Source organism: Lynx rufus, unplaced genomic scaffold (genome assembly GCF_022079265.1).
Source record: "Lynx rufus isolate CCGP_SWC_20201006 ecotype Redwood Valley unplaced genomic scaffold, mLynRuf1.p SCAF_12, whole genome shotgun sequence".
In the NCBI taxonomy this organism is placed as follows: Eukaryota; Metazoa; Chordata; class Mammalia; order Carnivora; family Felidae; genus Lynx; species Lynx rufus.
This window is the reverse complement of record NW_025814826.1, coordinates 34,545,537-34,569,908: the sequence shown is the minus strand read 5'-3', so window position 1 is coordinate 34,569,908 and position 24,372 is coordinate 34,545,537. Positions and strand designations below refer to the sequence as shown.

The 24,372-nt window shown below is 36.7% G+C and overlaps 1 protein-coding gene and 1 pseudogene across 1 annotated transcript in view; both read right to left on the bottom strand.

The window, feature by feature from the left end:
- RALYL (RALY RNA binding protein like) overlaps window positions 1-24,372 on the bottom strand; it is a 353,055-nt gene that overhangs the window by 286,865 nt on the left and 41,818 nt on the right. The gene's annotated exons all lie outside the window — the stretch shown is intronic.
- LOC124507929 (glutamine synthetase-like) lies at window positions 19,039-20,156 on the bottom strand (annotated as a pseudogene).

Here is a 24,372-nt window from a genome sequence, read left to right as displayed (position 1 = left end):
ATGATATTATCTACTATCATCTTCCTATGGCTTTTAAATAGAATTGCTGTTTTGAAGTATGGAAACCAAGTAAATTACAGGAATGTTTACAGAGGACCTGAGTTTTATAGATTGTGCTTTTTCCTCTTTTCTTTTTTCTTTTTTTTAAGTCTCCCATCTTGGGTAGAATCACCAGACACCCTCCCCTACAAATACTCTGGTTAGCTGCTAACCAGTAAAATAAAAGCCAGAACACAGATGAACACAGTTACAAAAGTAACAACTGAACAACAAAGGAGAAATAAACCATTGTGAAGGTATAATCAGAAGGGTCTTAACAATAAATAAAAGCCACAAAAATCATGAAATTCAAGAGGTAGTCATGACAGATTCTAGCTTCAAATTATTTAACGATAATTCATAGTCTTGAGGTCACTTCTGACACATTGGATCTGTAAATTTCAGTTTCCATGATTTTTTTCACGTTCTTTTTCTCATCATTATCACACAGTGCTACACCAGTCTGGCTTAAATAGTGTCCTCTTTAACTCACAATGTTAGAAGCATTCTGTGAATGATATTGTTGGGAGGCAATTCTCCATGGGTTTCTTGTGTTTCTGTGTGTCTTATGCGAGGTACTAACTGAACTTTCTTTGAACTATCTTTTCAAAGACCTTTGCATATAGCAAACAGCCTAGGAAGACAGGATCCTATTTTCTTCCTCTGGAGCAGGGGAAAACCAGCTTATAACTATTATAAAAAATTTGTGGTTCCCTAAGCAAGCTCAGGTTTCTGTCCTGTAATACAACCTCCCAGGCATTCATGCACAATCTTGGCTCATCTACCTTACTCCTCTGTGCTCTGATAGCTTGAGGAACTCACATATGCTGATTCTCATGCTCTTTGCTATACTGTGAGTAATAAAATCCTCTGACTCTAATCCAGGAGTCTTGGGTCTTCTGTTAACGTTCATGAAATTGTGATATCCTCTGACCCAGGAATCTTGGGTGTTCGGATAGCATCCATAAAGCTGAGATAGGCTAACTTGTTAGCATGCCAGCTAGGTAAAACCTCAGACTCTTCACAATTCTTGAATGGTATCTCTCATTAAAATATCATTTTAACACTGTGGTAAATATTGCTCTTGTATATTGTTCAAGAAAGTCCTATTATACATTAATTTCATAATATGCCCAAACATTTTTGGTGTGCTTCTAGTTCAAGGCTTCTAGACCTCCTACAGGAGATAAGGATACAAGTAAAATTTGGTTACTAATATTACAGAACTTGCTGCATAAGAAAAAAATCTAGAAATGAGCTACACACCTACATAAATACCTATACTTAATAAGACAGAATATACATGCCAATGAGAGAGTCGATGGGTCATATAAGTGAGAAAGAAGTACAATCCAGGAACTGTAGAGTTAATGATTTCTTCCAGATTTGATTGCAGATACGCCTTTTATATAGTCTACTTTCATGGCATATACAGTCAATGTTTGGAAGTATCCAAGAACACCAAAGAGAAGGCACTCACCACCTTGCAAAACACTCATTTCCATATTTGATAGCTGTGGTTGTTAACACATTATTTCTTGAATTAAAAACTGCCTAAGGAGAAATTCCATAGCCTCATCTGCCTACAGCTCTAATCTTCCTTCTGCAGAAGCCTCCTTCAAATGCTGTGTAATATTCTCACTCTCAATTGGGCTCTTATTCAGCCATTCGTTTCTCAGTATATGTCTCCCTCTGCGACATTTGCACAAACGATCATTTAAGCCCAGATACACAAGTTTTCATATCCTCTGTTAAATTCTACTTTACTGATATCGACCTTGAATTCCATCCTATTGAAATAATTTTGAATCTTGATTCTGTGTTATGGCTCTAGCAAGGCTACAACGTAATTTTAATGATAATAGGATGTAACTACAAAAATTACTGAAAGAGCTTTGCAATTATATATTGAACCAATGATTATGCATAGGCTTAATGTTTGTTACCCATGAAGTTTAGCAAAGAGAAAAAAAATTGAAGTACAAAACCTCTGAACACCATTGAAGGGGTTTCATGTGATATTTCCCCTTGCTATTTTTAGGAGGATGATAGATTAATTATCTGACCTCTCTTTAGGGAAATGAACTAGGAAGATTGTGTGTTGCAAAATGTTCAGAGCAGAGGAATTAAACCACATAGTGTTCAGTGTTATTAATGATAATGTATGGCCACTGGAGCTAAGAAGCTTTCATATGTTCCCTGCATTTCTCTAAGTAATTAGATCCTTTCATTAGAACACAATCAATTTATCATGTTCAATGTACAGATAATATGATGATTGATGTCTTTGCCACCAGCTACATGATATAGAAATATTATATACGAATTTTTAATAATTTTCTAAAACAGAGTGTCTGAATTTATTTTATATTCATATGTTTCTTTTCCCTTTTGGCATTCTTATTGTTCCTCTCCTAAAATTTGACATAGATTGTTAATTTAAGTTTCCATTAGCTCTCGGGTTCTGACATTACCAGATATTATCAGCAGAATATGATTAATATAATAATTGGGCTTTTAGCTATGAATTAAAATAATAAAATACATAGTATCTGTTTAAAAGTATTTTCCTGAACCTAATCTGATATTCTAAAATATATTTTTTCACAATTATGTTCATTAATATTTCATAAACCATTATATATAAATTATGCACCTGTATATAAAATATATGCCATTTCTAAGTTTGTTGTAGAATTAATCTCATCTGAAGTTAGTAAACTTGCATTATTTTAACTAAATAATACAATAACCTGCCAATTTAACATAAAATTAGTGACATGGAAATTAAATATAATGTCTATAACTGGCATATTGGACAGGCTGAATCTAATAGGATACAATTAGAAAAAAAGCTTTATTTTTTCAAACCCATATGTTCAATATGCTTTTGGGGATTCCCTTTCAGATCCCTTGAAACACCTCCATGAGATTTTGTAGCTTTGTAGTCATTGTCAATGATTAGAATGAGTCCTATACTGGAGAGTGGGGAAAAGGACAAAAAAACCCAACTCAAACAATTATTAATAACTCCAGTCCTAAGTAAATACAAATTTCACATTTACATCCAGTTAACTGTACTCTTCCCCCTTCATTTTGGGGTTGAACTTTGGGTCTGGAACCCCCAGTGGGGAAGGAAGTGGGACTTAGTCTTTAGCTCTCCAACTCTGTATTTTCCAGGGTCAGTGCAAGGAAAGGCAATTTAAGGCAGATGTGCAAAAAGCCTTTGTACTAATTTCTCTGTAGTTCTCACTTGGCTAATGCTTGTTGACCATCACGCCATGCCCTCCACTATGGCACATCTAAAAACGCCAGCCTTTGCGTAGGGCACATTTGTGCCTTCTTCAGAGACACTGCCCAGAACATATTCCCTTTGCATAGGACTGCACAGTCCCTCAAATGTGCTATGTGTGCTCTAACACCCCACCCATCCCAGCAACCTCTCCCAGTGGCACACCTTACAGCTTCTTTCTGCCTCATCTAGTAGCTCTTATGTTCAAGTCATGTTGATCACTTGAATCCTTTCATCCACTGCAAACTTATACATTGCACATATTCTTTTTTTAATGTTTTTTTAAAACATGTTTATTTATTTTAGAGACAGAGAGAGACAGAGAGACAGAGCATGAGCAGGAAGGGGCAGAGACAGGGAGACACAGAATCCGAAGCAGGCTCCGGGCTCTGAGCTGTCCGCCCAGAGCCTGATGCAGGGCTCAAACTCACAAACTGCGAAATCATGACCTGAGCCGAAGTAGGAAGCTAACTGACTGAGCCATCCAGGTGCCCCTACATTGTACATATTCTGCAAATGCAGAAATACAGACCTTTTCCCTTATCCTGCCCCCCACCCCCTCTTTTTTTTTTTTAAACAAAACCAAGCTTGGAACAAAACCAAGGCATGGGAATCAGGTAATAGTCACTATGTTCATGTACATTCCTTAATGTCATGACCTGAGCCAAGCTCTTTCAAGAATTATCTTACTGAGTATCCCTCAAATGCAATGTTAGTTCTACACATTGCTGTAGCTGAGTACTTCCTCAACTGAGGAGAATAATACTAGCCTGGACCTTCCAGAAGACCCCAAAATTTTAAAAGTATTCCCTTGGCTTAGAGGAGAAAGTATCAGTATCCTCCTGTGTGTGGGGGGTGGAGAAAGTGGGGTGGCATCAATAGAAATAGAGGCGGGCATATGAAATCACACAATATTCTCCATGAAGCTGACAACTCTACTTCCATGGTTTTCCATGCCACCATTCTTTTGAATTTCTGGCCCTCTCTTATATGGGTGGAAGGAGAGTTAAAAGCTACTGAGCACATCTGTTGTCAGTTATTATGAATGTGTTTAGACATTCTTAGTAGACTGTAGACTATTCATCATCTGTTGTTTGATTATTGGAGTTTCAGCAATAATCTGAGACATCTAGAAGGTCCCATTCAATTGGTCCTTATATTTCATATAAGTACTTAATTTAAAATTTCAGTTAATAACTACAGCATGTTACAGTGTTTCCCCTAGAATATCCTTCATTTTGATTCTTAATCATAAAAGTTCTCCTACTGGAATAAGTTTGGAAATGCTGCATACTATATCTCTTTCCTGGGAGGTAAAAAAATTCTGAAAAGCGCTATAGAAAAAATATATACTTATTTAATTTTATTTACACATTTTTTATATAAGCTACTTATTTTTATTTATTATATCTTATGGAGTAAGTACTGCTAGAACACCATCTGAGGAACAAGTATTTAAAAATAACATTTAAAAAGTAATATAATACTTCTGAAATTCAATGTGATCACTTTGAAGACAAAATGAATTGTAGGTTAAAGTCAGTTATCAAAGCCTTAAAACATGAGTGGTTCTCTAGGACTTATTATCTTGCCACTCCATCTCAAAGAAGCTTGCAACTTCAAGTAAATGTAGGAATTAACAGAAAATCTACTCTGATACTCTAACATTTAGCTGAAAAGGCTGTATTTCAGTTTTGCCATTAGAATGAATGAAGAAAAGATCCACTTTTAATGTATATTTATTCTATGACCCTATGTTCTATGAACAGATAAAATGCAACATCAAGTACAAATAAATTTGTATTTAACTGGGCTACATCCCTACTTTTTTCCTCCTTAAGCACGAGCATTGCTACTTGAAGCCTTTGCTGAAGTTACTGATTGTTGTGCTTAATGATACGTTTAGTGGCAATCCATTTTTCAGGCTTGGACAGCTGAGACACCAATGTTGCTCCTTAATCCAGACAAAGTGAACCAAAATGAGTCATATAATTTTCTTACAGCGATGTAAGAATCACAAATATATATTATGTGGGACTCTAACAATACTGGGTCAAAACATAGGAAAGAACATGCCTCTTCAATAAGTCCAGAGCATTATCAGGCCATGAAATATGCTTATAAAAAATAAGAATATGAGATTAACCTTTAGCCCTAGGACCACCAGAAACCTGCAGTGGACAGTTTTTTAAAGAAAAGAAAACATTATTTAGTATTATTTTCTAGCTCAACTTTGCCATATTAGCTTAAGACCAAGCATTTAAATAGTTGCTTCTCTGGATAATAACCATCTGTAATTCAAATTATAGGTTCATTATACATTTATCAATACATCAAATGAGGGAAAGCTTCCTAATTTTCTAACAGATTGGATCTTAAGGCTTTATTTAGGGAATTATTAAGGAGACAGAATTTAGGCCTTGATTATGTCAGAACTGGATTTAAACTTCTGCTCTGTCATCTTCGTTGTTCATCACAAATTCTTTTAAGTTGGTTTTCTCACGTGAAAATGGAAATTGAACACCTCTAGGTTCTTAAAAGCTTAAATTTGGCTAGCACATGGTAGTTCTCAAAACAAGGCTGGTGCCCTATTGGAATCAGGAAAGTATTCTAAAAAGCACATGTGCTAAGGGATTCCATACCTTTCCTTTTTCCAACCTGACACTATATCTCAGCATTCAGCATCCTGGACTGCAAGTACCTACTTACTTATGTGTACTTTGCATGATGGGTATCTTGAAGATAGGGACCATTTCTTGTTCCTCCTTTGTTTCCAATATACAGCAGATTAATAGGTGCATTTGGCATATGGTAATATAAAAATAGTAAGAATTTTCTGAATTAAGTCATGTGACAATGCAAACATTTAGATGTGTTTTGCTTATTTTCATGATTATTAAAGTATATTTAAATGAAGCATAAAACGTTCATCTGAAAATATTTTATACTACAGTGTGGACATGAAAAGCAATAGTTGTTCAATATATATACACATATATGTATATGCAATATGTGTGTGTGTATGTATTTACACTTAATGCAGACACACACATTACTTGTATTTCCCTCATTAAAAAAACTTAGGTCTAGCACCTCCTTCCAGTGATACTAAATGCAGATTATCATCACTACTACGAATCAATAATATCCACTAATAATGTTGACAATTATATTCATTAATAAACATTTACTGAGCTCATGCAATGACTTTAGAATGTACACAGCACCAAATTAGACTTTTCCCACAGGGCTTTTATTCTAAATTAGACAGACAGACCAGACACAAACATAGAGAATGAAGGTTAATGCATTCAGGGAAAGAATGAGTGACATCATGGCATATACATCAATACCTAATACTTAAAAGGAAAGTGAAAGATTCTAAATTGCTTAATGCAATTTCATCACCATTATAAAAAAAATACCTGTAACAGCCATCAGGACTCAAGCACACATTCTGGGAGAAGGTTGACACAAATGTCTCAAGTCAAGGAAGGACCCTGAATACATTCATCACTGAACAACTAGTAAGGCAGAAACAAGGGCTGCATTATCCTAGATTCTGAGTAACATGGCATAGAACAGAGTTGCTCCAGGGATAGCTATTCATAAAAGGCTTTAAATGGAAGTGAAAAATCACCTTTCTAGCAGTGTCTTTATGATCCTAAGAAGATATAGGAGATGGAAAGACATGTGTTTTAGTGGATCTATTATCTCTCTGTGATCATTATTTCCTTTTTTTTTTAACTCATGAATCTTTAACACAAGCTTTAATCAAGTTTCTTTTGCTTCTGCATATCTCAGTGATTACAAAATGATATTATTTCATGGGAAAAGAAACTTGAAAGAAATTACATTTAAATATTAATAACTTTTAAAAATAATAAATAACCAAAATGATCAAATCTCTATTAAATTAAATACATCCCTAAATATATTTATTAAATTTTAAATCTAGAAAGATATATATTTTTTAATTTTATTCATTTTTGAGAGAGAGACAGAGAGACAGAGCACAAGTGGAAGAAGGGCAGAGAGAGAGGGAGGTACAGAATCTGAAGCAGGCTCCAGGCTCTGAGCTGTCAGCCCCAGAGTCCGATGCGGGGCTCGAACCCATGAACTGTGAGATCATGACCTGAGCTGAAGTCAGATGTTTAACTGACTGAGCCACCCAAGCGCCCCTTGAAAGATATTTAAGAAAGGTAAAAAAATTATGTGACTGTACTACATTTGTTGCCATATATTCCTCTGTATATGTTCTTCCATATAACCTGTTTTCATATCATCCAGATTTTTTTTTGTAATTAACAATATATCCACTATCACTGAATATGTGAGTAAGCTTGACTTTGCAATCATGGGTTATAGTCAGACTCTGAATCTTTCTCACTGAATAACGACAGCTAGTAAGTTTACCATTCTAAGCCTGTTTTCTTGACTCTTTAGTAATAACTTATATCACAAGTTTTTGCAAGGATTTAGTAATACAAGAGATTTTAGCCTCCAATCAATGCTTGGCATCCAATACATACTATTTCATCAAAAATGTTGGTTTTATTTAGTAAGTTGTATAATTATTCAGGGATGTTTCCTTCACTCTACCAGAATTGTAAAACAATTTCATCATAAGATCTGAAAGTAAACAGGACGAAAGTTTACTACAGCTGAAAGATAGAGCTTTCATCAACTGATTTTATTACTCATATTCAGGAAATCAACAATTAGTTTGGAAAACCTTCCAAATCAACAATCTGGAAGCATTCTTAACCTAGCCACCCACAATTCTGATTTTAGTAAGAACACATGTAAAATGAAGAGCAAGAAGTCAATAATGTTATTTTATTTCATAAAGAAAGCATTGTTATTTGTTAGAAGACCAAGAAAATGTTGGACCAGTTTCACCAGATAAGTAGAACACAGGGACAAGGAAATCAAAGACCAAATCACTACCATTGATTGTTACTAAGGCAGCTCAGTGTCTTAGTGTGCAGATAGATGGAGTCAAGAAATAAACCAAGAATGTAATCAATTACTTAGGAGTAAAGGAAATATAAATTAGTGTCTCATAGCATCCCAAACTACAGGTATCATTTAGTTATAAAAAGTATATATTTAATATTGGTAATTACAATGAGGCATAAATCTATAGCATATTTTATGAACTTATTTGTAGGTAATTGCCCTAATAGGTTCTAGACCACACTAACCCCTTATGGAGGGGTTGAGGACAAGTTCAAAGTCAGTTACTTTGTTAGCAGCTGAGAGGACTAGAACACAGCTTTCCTCGTATCTAATAGGTGTTTTCACTGAACACCATCTAGATTTTTAAATAGTTTTCTTACCATCATCTGTGAACTATAAATAGGAGGATAATAGCAATGTTCTGGAAAATATTCAATATTTTTAGCAGCACAAATCACATGGGTCATGTGAAGAACTGACAGCCTAGAGAGCCTTTAACAAGTAAGTGCACTTGGTTTCAGTTACATTATAGAATGGGGAAAGAACTGTGGTTCACATGCCAGCCTGATATATCATTCCCAAGATAGTATGATTCTTTGCGGATTTATGCCTTTACACTCTTCAGAAAATAAAAGTATAATTTGAACAAAAGGCTAAGTTAAATTTGCTGTAACAGTAGTTATCATTATGATTTAAGCATTCTTTGATATTTATTGGTTAACATTAACCAGTGATAATCACTGTGATACCACAGTGTGATAGCACTATTGGAGTATGAAGTTATGGTTAACCATATATGAACTGCAAATCACCGGCAATTTGTTAGCCACTTAGGAAGGACTCAGATACACTGAAGTTTATAGATAGGGAAATCACAATGAAGCTTTGTGTGGAACTCTTTTCTTCTGTTTTACACTAAAATAAGTATCAGTAAAAAAAAAAAAAGACACCTCATTATCCTAATTTTATATAATTGATTATAAACGCTTTAAGTGGCTGCCTGGTGATTATATCAATCTGGAAATTTACTTGGTCTGATTAGTTGTAGACTATTTCAAGAACACAAATAATCTGATGCAATAAAATATATCATAATTAAACTATTACAGAATGTCCTCTATTGATTGGGATAGATAACTACTCCATAGTGTTGATTAAAAGTCTTTTCTCTGCGGAATAATCCATTGAGAAATTTGTCATAATGACAATTTCTGGACAAATTTTCATAAAATACATTGCTTACTGTATACCAGATACTATAATAAGCATTTTGCATGGATTATTCCATTTAATACTATTGATATCCTATAAAATGGTCTAATATCTTTAATAACACAAGGGAAATAGATGTTTAGAGAATTCCAGTAACTTTTCTTTGTATACAATAAATCATCTTATTACTTATTTATGTATTTATTTATTTAAATTCAAGTTAGTTAACATAAAGTGTAGTATTGGTTTCAGTGATTCATCATTTACATATAACACCCAGTGCTCATCCCAAGTAGTGTCCTCCTTAATGCCTATCATGCAGTTAGCCCATCCCTCCACCCACTGCCCCTCTAGTAACTTAAAGCGAGATTTGGAGCTGGAACTTAAACAAAGATTCATCATTATATTAATAGCTTTCTAAGACATTTAAACCTAACAGTTACTGAACACATAGTGTGCCAAGCCTCTGCAGAATACTTCCCATGTTATCGGTTAATGCAGTTCTCACTACTCTATAAATTATATGTGCAACAAGGTGGTATTATGTCAGACTCTGGGCATACAGAAATTAAATCTCTGGTGAATCTCTGTGTACAGTGAGTGAACAGCTGGAGTTAGAATAGATAGAGACCAAACATATTTCATATATCACACATAACTATGGATATGGGGAAACAAATCATCAGAAAGCAAAACTATATAGTGGTTTTAAAACATGTTCTCAAGTTCTCTGACACTCAAATGGAAAGGTGAGGTCTCTATCAACTCCTTTTGAATTTGGCTTGTCTGGAACTAATAGAAAGGAGAGGAAACGACACTGTGGTCTCTCTAAGGCTAATCCCTATAAGGCAATGCAACTTGGGTCCTACTTGCTGGAACACCTGCCCTTGGAGCCTTGAGCGCACATGGAAAAAGTCTAACCACAGAGTCACCATGCTGTGAGGCCAGGCGACACTGAGAAGCCACAAGCAGGTGCTTCGGCTGGCAGTTTTTGTCTTTGCAGTCTCCTGAATTAGGCACCAGATATATGAACGAACAAAGATTCCAGATAACTCTAGTTCCCAGACACTGAGCCGTTCTGCAGAATTTGTGTATCAGCAACACATCACTCCTGCTCTGCCCTTTTAGATACTGACCACACAATCTGTGAGTATAATAAAGTAGTTGTCTTATATTGATAAAATTTGGGGTAATCTGTTATGCAGTAACAGCAACTGGAACAATGCTTTTTAATAATTTTAACGATAGTCATAATGATAAGATATGCCTCTAACAGCAGAGATTCTTTAACTGTAACAGACCATTACCGAAAAGGACTTGAAAATATATTTTAGTGTGCAATATAGAGAATAAAATACATGGGCAATCAATTAATATTTCATTTATGGATTTCAAGCACATAATGAATGAATGAGTGGGATGAAGGTAAAATGATCTAAATCTGTGCTGTTCATGGTAGCTAGTCACTAGCCCCATGTGGCTATTGATTAAATTGAGATGTGTCTAAATGTGAAATACACACCAATTTGAAAACTTATTATGAAAAGAGATGTAAAAAAAAACCCATTGATAATTTACATTGATTAACCACCCAAACACTATTTTGGACACTCTCTCAATAGTGTTTATATTGATTACCCATTGAAATGATAAAATTTGGCTAGTGGGTTAAATAAAATATCTCACAAAGTAATTTTCACCTGTGTCTTTTTATTTATTATTGTTACTTTGACTCCAAGAAAATTTAAAATTTAACTGTGTTTCAAGTGACATATTTATTGGACAGAACTAGCCTAAACTATTATTCTTTCTTAAACTATTAGATACTTACTAAATAAATAGAATAGAATCTAATTAATAGTCCTCATCTTGCCATAACTTCCTGCAATAATGAAAAGCAAGAAGACTGATTTTGGTTTTCCTAATGACTTCTATAACCCAAGTCATTAACATGTGAATTTTAATTGCTATCACTCTAAAATAGGGACAATAACAACAAAAAAGACTTGGTTTTAGAAACACACAGTAAAGCTAATGGAGTCACATTAGATACTGAATTTTATTAAAGCAAAGATGCTTTATTTACTATTTCTTTGTAACTATTTAAAATTCTCCTTATTTTAAATTCTTTAATTTTACACTAAATAGCATGAATCAAAACTTTTCACATGTTTTATTTTCTCATTAACTTTAAATTTCTTTTCTCTCCGCTCTGACCTCTTACCAATGGAACTGATTTATATTTTCCTAGATTTTCACATCTCTGAAACCAGAGATCAGAGTGATAAAAATGTGATAAATAAAATGATCTTGAAATGGAATCGAAATATCTTAGGCACTGTTAAAAAACATATTAACATTTCAAATATAAGAAGATCTCAAGATTTTAGTTAAATTGTGGAAGTTTTTCTTTGAATGTTAAAATAGCTGTGCACATACAAATTAGTATACATTTTAGCCTTTCTACCCCTCATCAAAACCCACGCACTCTAACTGCAGGCTGACTTCTTTTTTCTGGCAAACTGGGGCTTCCCTTTACCACTTGCCATCCGTTCCTCTGTCACTCTTAATTCCAGACTTCACTCTATCTGCCAGGCTGCTTGAGAGCTGCCACGGTTTCATCTTAAAAGCCTGACATTTAGCCTTTTCTTCTCAGCTTCAGTCAATCAACTATTTGAACTTTGTGAATGTACCTTGCAAAATAGGTGGATAGTGTCAACCTGACTAAAAACTGTGAGATTGACTGTTTCCTTCCCTCGAGAAGTGTGTAATTATGCCAAATGCAACTGTTGGCTTGCTTGTCTGATGGCCTTTCCATCATGCGCTCTCCTCAGAAAGACCTGAACACTGTCAGATAACAGCTGTGTGAAGCGGTCGGTGTCACCTCTGGGAAAACACCTGTCAGCTTCCATGTACAGTCAAAAGTTCAGTGAACAAGAAGACAGTCAAGGAGGCGGAATTACAAAAAGAAAAATAGATGCTGGTAGACCAGAAATCAGATTGGCCAGGAGTTCTGCCAATGACCAACAGTCGTCATGTTCTAGAATGGTATAAAAATCTGACTGAGATTTACAAATTCAAGTGCCTTCAGGAGCCAGGCAGGTAAAACGTATTTGTATTATTACTGCTACTAGTACTGTGAAAATCGTTGCTGGCTTGCTATATGCCAGGTATTATGTTAGGCAATATACAATATATTCATTTAACCTTCACACAAATGCTATGAGGGAGACACCATGATTCTCTACATTTTACAGATAAATAAACTAAAGCACTGAGTAATGTGCCCAAGGTCACACAGTAAACAAATGCGGGATTCAATTTTGAGCTGTCTACTACCAGAGACAGTGGCCTTAATCTCAAGCCATACTGCTCTTGGGAGTGGGGACACCTATGTAACCTGGAGAGCAAATGTATTACCTGAAGGCATTCAATTCTGATTACAAGAAGCAAATGCATCTGCAGTCCAATTCAGCTACTGATTTATCTACCATCACAGGCAAAATACAAGTTGGCACAATTTTTTCTAAATTCCAGCCATGTGTTCTCATGTAATTTCAAATAAACATAAACATCTAGCTGTGCAACTAAATTTTACTGACAGTAATCAAAATGCATGCTTTAAAAAGTATTTCCTATAGTTATAACTACTTTACAATATTCCTTAATCTTTAAATTCATTTTGTGCTTTATGTATAGTTCTCAGGTAAAGAAAAAATTAACAAAGATTTTATGGCTTACGTAAATAAAGTTTCTCTCTTCTTCAGTCTAAAATGAAAGTTTTAATGAGTCTTTTTTTCAAACCAACAAATAAATGATCGAAGAAAAAATATACTGATTGTTGCTGATGGTATGTTATTTTATGATCAAATCTATGCCTGTGACACTTTACTTTTAATATTAACTATTGGATAAACTATTATGAAATATTCTTTTTTTTATAATTAAGGCAGGGTGTGATAGGGTAATCATTTACTTTACATCCAGTATTTTGATTTCCAAAACCTGTAGTCATCAAAGTTGAAGCTGCCTTCAGTTACTTGCTGTCTCAGAAGCAAGGTTGCTGATGTAACTTCTCGTAATTTTTTTATTCACTTAATTTTCTAGTATGGACTCTTGGATATGCAAGAGAGAATTCTCACCCATCATCTTGACCTGATTAATAAATAAAGAAGGGAATGTTCAAGTCTGTGTGCATTATGGCACAAATTGATGTACCTGTGCGTTTAGACCCAGCTTCTGCTGTATCAGCAAGACAAATCCCCAAAGAATGATCCTTTATTGACTGAACCGTCCTCCCCCATCTTGTGAGGAAGAATACTTTCCATGCTGCATTAGACAATTATTGACCAGTACTAATGTCTAAAAATGTAAAGTAAATTGCCTCATGGAAAAATGTATTCTCAAACTAAACGAAAGCAAAAACAATTGTACCCCTTCTGGGATTCTATGGAAAGAAGCCAGCCTTTCAAACTATCTTTAGTTACATTTGAAAGGAGTTCAAATATTTTTTTTAATATTAATTAATTAATTAATTTATTTATTTATTTATTTGAGAGAGAGAGTGAGAGTAGGGGAGGGGCAGACAGAGATGGAGACACAGAATCTGAAGCAGGCTCCAAGCTCTGAGCTGTCAGCATAGAGCCTGATACTGGGCTCAAACTCACCAATCTTGGTGAGATCATGACCTGAGCCAAAGTCGGACGCTTAACCGACTGAGCCGCCCAGGCATCCCCTTTTTAAAGGAGTTTTAAGGGGCGCCTGGGCGGCTCAGTCGGTTAAGCGTCCGACTTCGGCTCAGGTCATGATCTTGCAGTTCGTGAGTTCAGGCCCCACATCGGGCTCTGTGCTGACAGCTCAGAGCCTGGAGCCTGTTTCAGATTCTGTGTCTCCATGTATCTCTGGCCCTTCCCCTCTCGAGGTCTGTCTCTCTCACTCTCTGTCTCTCAAAAATAAAAATAAACATTAAAAAAAAATTAAAAAAATAAAGTTGTTTTAAAATGAACTTTTCGTGTTTCATATAAAGGCATATATTTCAAATACAGTATTTTGTATTTATATTTGATTATAAAAAACAATAGACACCTGTATTTAATTCTGACTTATAAATAAGAAACAGACATAGATGAGATTTCAATGGGAGATTCAGTAACAAAATAAATAGAAATACTTTGAATAGAAAAGACTTTTAATTTCAATTGTAAAATAAGAATATAATGTCATTATAAACCACAGTCATTTTTTTTCTTTTTCATTCACAAATCTGAGGTTGAAGACCTCTACATTATGAAGGGAGTGAAATGAAAATAAAAAAAAAAAACCCTGTTATGACTATTGTGATACTGGGTGAAAATGGCCAGAATTTTCTTCATTCCTGAAACTTTTATATGTCACATAAATAAGGGTTCAATTCCAGACACAAAAGAGAAGAATATGATGAGAATTCTTTTTTTTAATTTTTTTAATGTTTATTTATACTTGAGAGAGAGAGAGGGGGAGAGAGAGAGAATAGGGGAGGGGCAGAGAGAGAGACAGAGACACAGAATCCAAAGCAGGCTGAACTGTCAGCACAAAGCCCAACACAGGGCTTGAACTCACAAACAGCGAGATCATGACCTCAGTCGAGGTCTGATGCTTAACGGACTGAGCCACCCAGGTGGCCCCATGATTAGAATTCTTAAGCAACTTCAGTCTGATGACAAAACGATGGAGACAAACCCAAAAATTTAGATTTGATGATGGTTTAAAAATGCAAGATAAAGCATCACTTATTCCCATTTTCAGCCATGACAGAGTTACTAAAATCACCTTGCCCTAAAACCTGAACAATGTATGTGAAACAAAACACAGGACAGAATACCCAGAAAAGGAAATGTGAAGTGAACTGGCTTTCTGCCAGGAGGCACTTGCTAGATCATTGCATAGGAAAGGTAGGCAAAGGATGCAGCTGAGCAGAGAGCGCAGGCTTTTTGAGTTGAGGAGGCAGAGATGTATGTGGGAGAGAATGGAGGCGGTTGGGATATCTAAGCATTGGAGAAAATGGAGCTTTGTGGAGAAAGACATCCAGAAGTCTGCAAAGGGGTTTGCATGAGGTTGTTGGCCATTCTAATGGGTGTGTAGTAGTATTTCATTGTTGTTTCAACTTGCATTTCCCTGATGATCACATATGACTTTGGTGAAGTGTTCGTTAAGGTCTCTGGCCATTTTTTAATCAGGTTGTTTGTTTTCAGCATGGACTTCCAAAGAGAGATTACAAACAAGCTAAAGATTTAAAGGAAAACATGAATATAATGAAGGGGAAATGAAAGGTATATTAAAAAGCCAAAGTGAACTTCTTTGGATTAAAAACCACAGTATCAGAAGTGAAGAACTTAATGGATGGAATTAATAGCTGACTGGAGACTACCTCCAAATTGATCATGGAAGACACAGCAGTATCAAATAGCCAAATTGAATCACAGAGAAAAATAAATGGAAAAAAAAATTACAAGTACTTCAGAAACCTGATAAAAAATATCAAGATGTTTAAAATACATAAATTGGTGTTTAAGACAGAAGGGGAAAGCAGAAAGTATATTTGAAAAATATTCTAAATTTAATGGAACCAATAAACCTGTCAAAATCCTAAGCCAGATAAATTAAAAGATAGCCATACCAAAGCATATCCTAATCAAACTGCTGAAAACCAATGAAAAAGAGAAACTCTTAAAAGCAACTTGATGAAAGAAGACTTTTTGTTTTATTTGCACATAGGAGCAAAGATCATCATAGCCTTTTCATCAGAAAATGTAATTAGAAATCAATGGAATGACATTTTGAAAGAGCAGAAAAAACCTGTCAAGCTAAAAATTCTATATCCAGCAAAATTGTCCTTCAAGAATAAAGACAAAGTATTCAGACAACCAGCAGCCAAGAGATTGATTGCCAGCATATCTGCATGATGATTTTCAGTAGAAAGAAAAGGTCACCAGAAGGAAACCTGGGTCTACATATGGAAACAAAGAACACTGGAAATGGTAAATATGTGGATAAATACAAGATATTTGCCAATTTTTAAATTTCTTAATTGTGCAAAGCAAAACATTTAAAACAAAAATATTACTAATATATAATGAGTTAATAACATATGTAAAGTGTAACATTAAAAAATAGCTAATAAGGGCAATAAGCGACATAGTGAGATTTGAAGGTAGATTTTTGGTGGTCCTACAAAGATAGGTTATATGTTAAGTGTTGGTCCTGCTTTGTCCGAGAAGTCCTGTTTTATGCCTTTCATACTGACATAATTATTGATGAGAACACTCTTTCACTCTCAAAGGAGCCCTAGTTTTTAGAGAATATATTATATGATATCTCTAATGAAGTGAGACAATGTGCCAATAATTATGTCATAAATACTGGTTTAGAGCAATAGGTAAATCTGATGCCTGAGAATCTTCTAGGGAGCCTGTTAAAAATAGAGCTGTCTCCCCTCCCTCGACACTCTCCCCAATCCTAGTAAATCTGGGGCAGGACTTAGGCCTTTAAAAATTTAACATATTATTTGAAACAACTCAAATTTTGAGAATCCTCTATTGTAAAAAAAAAAAACTTTCTTTTTTTTTTTTTTTTTTTTAAATTTTTTTTTTCAACGTTTATTTATTTTTGGGACAGAGAGAGACAGAGCATGAACGGGGGAGGGGCAGAGAGAGAGGGAGACACAGAATCGGAAACAGGCTCCAGGCTCTGAGCCATCAGCCCAGAGCCCGACGCGGGGCTCGAACTCGTGGACCGCGAGATCGTGACCTGGCTGAAGTCGGACGCTTAACCGACTGCGCCACCCAGGCGCCCCAAAAAAAAAAACTTTCAATTATTAAACCAATAGCAAACACCAATGTAAACATCTTGTGCAAAAATTAACACACTTTACTGCTACAAGGCTTTCAAGGGATCCTTATGGCCTAAGTTTTTCTTTCTAATATACTGTGTAGCCCAGTACACAGTAAAGATCTTGGAAGGCCTTTTTAACTAAACCACTAACAGGCCTCTCAGTCCTATGGAAGTCATGAAGAAAAAAAGTGAGGGCAAGTAATACTGTAGTTCATTTCTTATGCTGATAATTTGAATTACTCTAAGATGTGATTATATCCATATTCAATGAAAATGAAGAATGGAAAGAAGTTGTTCTATGAGATGGGAGAAATTTAAAAAGGAACTGTAAATAAGACAATCATATTCAGATATACGAACATAGTCACTTTGAAAAACCTAACATAATCACAGACTTAAGAGTATGTTGGTTGTGTAAAACAGCATTAATTCTATTTTATTTTATTTTATTTTATTTTATTTTATTTTATTTTATTTTATTTTATTTTATTTTATTTTACTTTAAAAAAATGTTTAATATATCAAAAGGCCTGCTTTAATGACATGCTAGTGCCACCTTAAAATAATCCCAATAACCCATCAGGAACATGCTCAAGTTGACCAGTCAACTCTTATTTCTAAACTTCTGTGTGTTTGTGTGTGTCTTTTAAATTGAAGCCAAGGTGCTCAGGTGATTGCTTCTTCCACATTGTGCATCCTCAGGTTACCCAAGTGGTGTCAATCTGTTCCCAAGAGTGGCCAGGGCACAGAAGCCCTGCAGTGGTGGTGAGGGAACAACAGACAGCCCCAGATAGCCAACTTTTTCAAACACACCTCCCTCACCCCTCCTCAAAAGGAGATCCTTATTTCTAACCAGAGTATTCACCTCAAATTTTGGCTCCCAATGACCAGAATGTTTTTCCTACTTTAGGAAAACAAAACAAAACAAATAAACACACATATCTACACACACACACACACACACACACACACACACACACACACACATATACTTTTTTTTACATTTAAATATAAAAATATTATTCTGCTTTGTGTTATAAATGGAGGACCAAGCAATAAGAACTTTTTCTTCTAAGGTAGGTCAATCCATCCTTCTGCTGAGCTTGTCTTCAGGTGAGGGCATTTAGTCCCGGGTAAGGGAAGCACTGTACCAGGAGGACAGGGGCATTTTCCTGCTTGGTTCTCTCCTAAGTCTCACTTTCAATAGAAAGCTGGTTATAACTTTATACGAAATGGAACTTCCCACCAAGAGAGGAAATCCTAACCTAATCCCAGAGTAAGTAACCCATCCCCCCACCCCAGAACTCAGCTACCTCAAAGAAAAAGCTCTCCCCCTCCCTTCACAAATACTATGCTCTGTCCAGATAGCTATGCCTATTGGACAAACACACCTGATTAAAAGGAAACAGTGGTTATGTCTCCCCACCCCTTCCCCACTAATGTACCAGACAGCTTCAGTAACAGGGAAAAAAGGGGGGGGGTGTAAAAAGATTAAGAACTTGACCCTTCTATCCTGGTCAAAAGAAAGCAAGAGATGTTAACTGGGCATGAGGAATAAAAAAAGACCTTGATATTCTGACCTTTGAGTTACAGCTGTTAGGACAGTCAAGAGAGGGCCAAACACGGAGGCAGGATGGAGAATTAGGGGTTTGATGGCTGCAAGTCTAGTCCACTAAGTTTTTGTACTGGAAGTGTTCATTGCCAGTTTCAACGAGAAGACACATGCGGATGAGGGCTCCTGTCACCAAAAAGAGGTCACAGTTGGCAGAGGGGCGATGGTCTTCAAAGTAACCTTTCTCCTGGCCGACAGTCCAGGGAATGTGGATGCTAGCACCTCGGTTGGCCACGCTGGCAGAAAAGTCATTAATGTTGGAGGTTTTGTGGAATCCTGTTAGGCGCTGGGCATTATCCAGGCCCCCGTTGGGATCATAGGCTTAGATGTGGTACTGGTGCCGCTTGCTCAGTTTCTCAATGGACTCCTCAATGTACTTCAGACCATTCTCCTCTCGCATGGCCTTGGTGCTGAAGTCGGTGTGGCAGCCGGCACCATTGCAATTCCCAGGAATGTGCTTAAAATAGAAGGTTGCTATCACTCCACAGTCTTCACATACACGATGCAAGATGAAACAGGCCATCCAGAGATGATCTCCCACGTCGGTTCCTTCACAGTGTCCTATCTTGAATCCCACTGGGCAGGCATGACCTCAGCATTTGTCCCACCAATCTTGATGCTGGTGTACCAGCAGGCCTGGTAGTGAGCCTCCACAATGTCCCATGCCACAGTAGTGTATGGACCTTGGGGCCCAGGGAAGCCGTTGGAAGCCCAACCAAAAGGGGGCCCACCTGTGCCCAAGAGAGTATATTCCTGCTCCATTCCAAACCAGGTGCTGATTGCTCACCATGTCCAATATCTGTTTACAGGTATGCCTTAAATTGGTCTCTGCAGGCTTTTGGTTGTACTTGAAGACTTCACAGAACACCAGCTGTTTGGGGTCCTTGCAGAAAGGGTCCCGAAATACGGCAGTAGGGACAAGATGTTGGAGCCTTCAAACTGAAAAGTACTAAAGCCATCAAAATTCCACTGAGGCAACTCTTCTACATACTTGGGTTCACTTTCCAAGGTCCGGGTCTTGCAGCGCAGGCCTTCTCCAGCACCATCAATCCAAACGTACATAGCTTGGACTTTCTCGCCCTGAGGCAGGGACATGTACACCTGCTTGATGCCTTTGTTCATGTGGGGACTCGCAGAGGTGGCCATGGTGGAAGCTGTTCTGGGCTGCGAGCAGGCAGCAGGGCGGGTGGGCTGCGAGAGTGAGGTGTGGCGAGAAGAGGAGGCTGGGTGTACTGCTTAGATGCTCCGCTCTTCTCCCATTCTCAGCTCTCTCTTATTTTATTTATTTTTTTACTTTTTTAACGTTTATTCATTTTTTTGAGAAACAGAATGAGTGGGGGAAGGGCAGAGAGAGAGAGAGGGAGACACAGAATCTGAAATAGGCTCCAGGCTCTGAGCTGTCAGCACAGAGCCCAATACAGAGCTTGAACCCACAAACTGTTAGATCATGACCTGAGCCAAAGTCAGATGCTCAACCGACTGAGCCACCCAGGTGCCCCATTAACTCTCTTCTTGTAAAGAGATGGGGAAACTGAGGCCTAGTGAATTTCAATAATTTAAATAACTCATCCAAAAAATAATAATTCTTGGTTCTAGAAAAAAATTATTTTGTTGCCTGGCTCTTATTTCAGTTTTTTTTTCAACGTTTATTCATTTATTTTGAGAGAGTGACAGCTGAGTGGGGTAGCAACAGAGAGAGAGGGAGAGAGAGAGTCCCAAGCAGCCTCCATGCTGCCAGCACAGAGCCTGACCTGGGACTCTATCTCATGAACCAGGAGATCATGACTTAAGTTGAAATCAAGAGCTGGATGCTTAATCAACTGAGCTACCCAGGCACCCCTCAGTTTATTTTTAATCCCATATTACCCAGTAAAGTTTGGATTATTTACTCTCAAGATGTACTGTCCAAGTCTTCCCCTTCAATAACTTGGATAATTGAACCTTAAAAGTCTGCGACCATCTGAAAAAAATCATATGAGTATGAAATCTCATTTAGTTACATTATTTCTGAATAGACATCCAGAGGGTCAAAATATGCTTTTATAGTACATGAATAAAATGGCTAGGGAAAGCAAAAGTGCCTACTGCTATATAATACATATGATGTACATGAAACCAAAAAGTAAATAGCTCTAACATACATAAAGAAATTTTTAAAATCTTTGGTTTTGCCATAGCTTTCTAAAATCTTTAACCATTCACTGTTTAAATTCAGTTTCTAATTTGGGAACATATCTTACTCTTTGAGATTGTTTGTTTTTTTTGTATTCCATACCCTGTCCCATCACTTTTTCACAGTGTACATGTTTTTGGGAGTTTGTCAGTTTTTTGTTCCAATGCAGCGAAATATCATCAGGACATAGTTTAAAAGTTCTCTTGTTGCAGAAGCACTTTCTCTGAAAAAGGTAAAGAATAAAGTGTATAGAATGAGAAAGTATGAAATTTTCTAGGCAATTCAAGATCATCATTCTTTCTTCTAAAGACATCCAAATGGCGTACGGTCTAATGGCCTCTAGGAAAAAATACACACCATAATACTTCCATTATGGATGGATACTAGTAGCCAAATGGCTGAACTTTTGCTTGACCTAATTCAAACGAATTGGTTTTGTGTTCAACATATTAAAGCACAAGGCAATTAATCCCTTTCTTCTTAAGTTACTGGAGGGGGGGATGGGATAAAGAAAAGAAGGAAACTAACAATTTTGTGCTGCTATATTTACTTTATACAAATTATTTTATTTAATCTTAATAATCCTTTGAGGTAAGTGGTAATACCACATTTTACAGATGAGGAAATTGAGGCAGCTCAGAATGGTTATGTAAATCGTTCAACATTCAGTATGAATAAATAGCAAAGTTAAACTTTGAATCCAAATTAATGTGACTCTTAATCATTTCAGTGCACAATCTAGAAATAAGGCCTACTCAATAGTAACTTCAGGAAAATTCAGTAATTTGTCCTTAGAAGTAGCTGTGATATTTTCTAAGTATTTTCTGGGTATTAAAAAAAAACACCTAGTCATAATCACTGCATGGTTTGTGTCAATGGAGCCCAAAATACCTGCTCCTACAAATCACTTTACCTTCCAGAACTTCCTGAATCTGCCCAAACTTGATCTCTTTTATAGCATTTGCATTCCCTGACAGATTACTGCTGCCTATGCCCAACCTTCTGGCTGAGTCAGACAATGCCCATTTCATGCTGGGAAGCTCAGGCTGCCTGTAGACATGATACCTATGGTTAGAATTCAGTCTCTAGCAACGTCCCATAGCAAACCAGAGATGTTTCTTAAAAGGAGTGTAATTATTTTTAGAAGATGGAACACATATATAGTCCAAAACCTAGAGGTCCACTTGCTAAAGTTCCATTCAGCAACCCTCTTTGCCATGGCCACTTGAAGTATCATTATTGGATCTGCTACATCATGAGCTCTTTGTGGCAGGGAAATTTAAACTGCACCCTGAACTTGCTGTGGAGCCTTCTCTTTTTCTGGTCCCCACTCAACACTAGCAGCCTGTCACTTTGTAAATGGGTCAAAATTACACAAATGTGGTGTATGTAAATGGTCCACACCCTTTTGAAAAGGGAGTAGAGGGAGATTTCTTATAGGTACTTTCACCAGTGGTGACAAAGAACCTTATTTCTTCCTCAAGGGCACTTGGCCTCCCCTTTAATCAAGGAACTCTGGATCTGTGAATTGACATAGGTCTGGAAATGGAGTGAGAAGCCATGGCTCACCATTTTGGAGACTTGAGTCAGGTTTATGGCTACCAGACCTAGAGCTTTTTCAGTTACACAGACCAAGTGATATTCTCCCAGTCTGCCCATTTATTTTGCTAGGGACATGATAATCAATTACTACCTCCAAAGATCTCCAGGGGCGAAGGTATTCTGATGACCTGTGGGTCTCTGCTGCCCTTTAAAATAGGTGTTTCTACCTTTCTTTGGCAATTAAATGCTGCCACAGGATCCTGCTACTCTGAGATCCTATAATGCCCACTGAGATCAGGGTACCCATTTTAACAGTAGTGTGCTAGGTTGCATAATGTCTTACCTTCCTCCCTGCAAAGATGTCCACATCTTAATATGGGAAATCTGTGAATATATTACATTACGTAGTAAAATAGACCTTGTAGATATAGTTAAGGATCTTGAGATGGACAGATTATCCTGGATTGTCTGGGTAGGTCCAATGTAACCATAAGGGTCTTTTTAAGACATAGACAGGAGGTCAGAGGAAAGAGATACTACACTGTGTGTTGAATATAAAGAAAGGGACCATGAGCTTCTCTAGAAGCTGAAAGAGACAAGAAGCAGATTTTCTTCTGGAAAAAGGAAGCAGCCCTGCCAACATCCTGAGTTTAGCCCTGTGAGACTTATTTCAGACTTCTGACTTCCAGAAATACAGTAGAATAAATTTATGTTGTTTTAAATTACTAAATCTCTGACAATTTGTTATAGCAGCAATGGTAAACTAATACAGATATCACCCTATAAAATAGTGCTTCTCAACCAGGATTAATTTTGTTCCCTCTAGGGAACAATCAGCAATATCTGGAGGCATTTTTGATTGTCATGATTCAGGGGAGGGTAATACTGGCATCTGGAGGGTAGAGATCAGTTCATCCTGCAATTCACAGAAAAGTCCCTCAAAACAAAGAATTATCCTCTCCAAAATGTCAATAGTACTAGATTAAAAATTCCTGCCCTGCATCATGCATGACCGTGAAAGGCAAGTAACCACTAAGTTTTTCAAGAATGTAGGTGTTCCCTCACTAATATATCTTTCAATGCCTCACTGAGGGCAATATCTTTCAGACCTTTTCATGAAGCATAGTTGCACACAATAAATCTAGTCCAATGTTTCTTCTTCTTCTTTTTTTTAATGTTTATTTATTTTTGAGATAGAATGTGAGTGGGTTAGGGGCAGAGAGAGAGGGAGACACAGAATCTGAAGCAGGCTCCAGGCTCCGAGCTATCAGCACAGAACCCGACACGGGGCTCAAACTCATGAGCTGTGAGATCATGACCTGAACTAAAGTCGGATGCTCAACTGACTGAGCCACCCAGGCGCCCCCCAGTCCAACATTACTAAATCTCTAAGTCTTTGGTTTCCTTCCTCCATATCATACTGAAGTAGCATGTCAGCTGCGTTAACTATAGGCTACTGTCATGGAGTCTAACTTTAAGTCAATGAACCACATAATCCTTCAGAACCATCTCCTACTGTACCAGCTAGTCCATTTAAAAACAGAATCTCCTTAATTGCTCCCATGACAAAAAATAAATGCTATCATGTGATGTAATAGATATGTTACCTAACACAATGTGAGTATCATATTGCATGTAACAAGTCAATGTTTTACACCTTAAAGTTATACA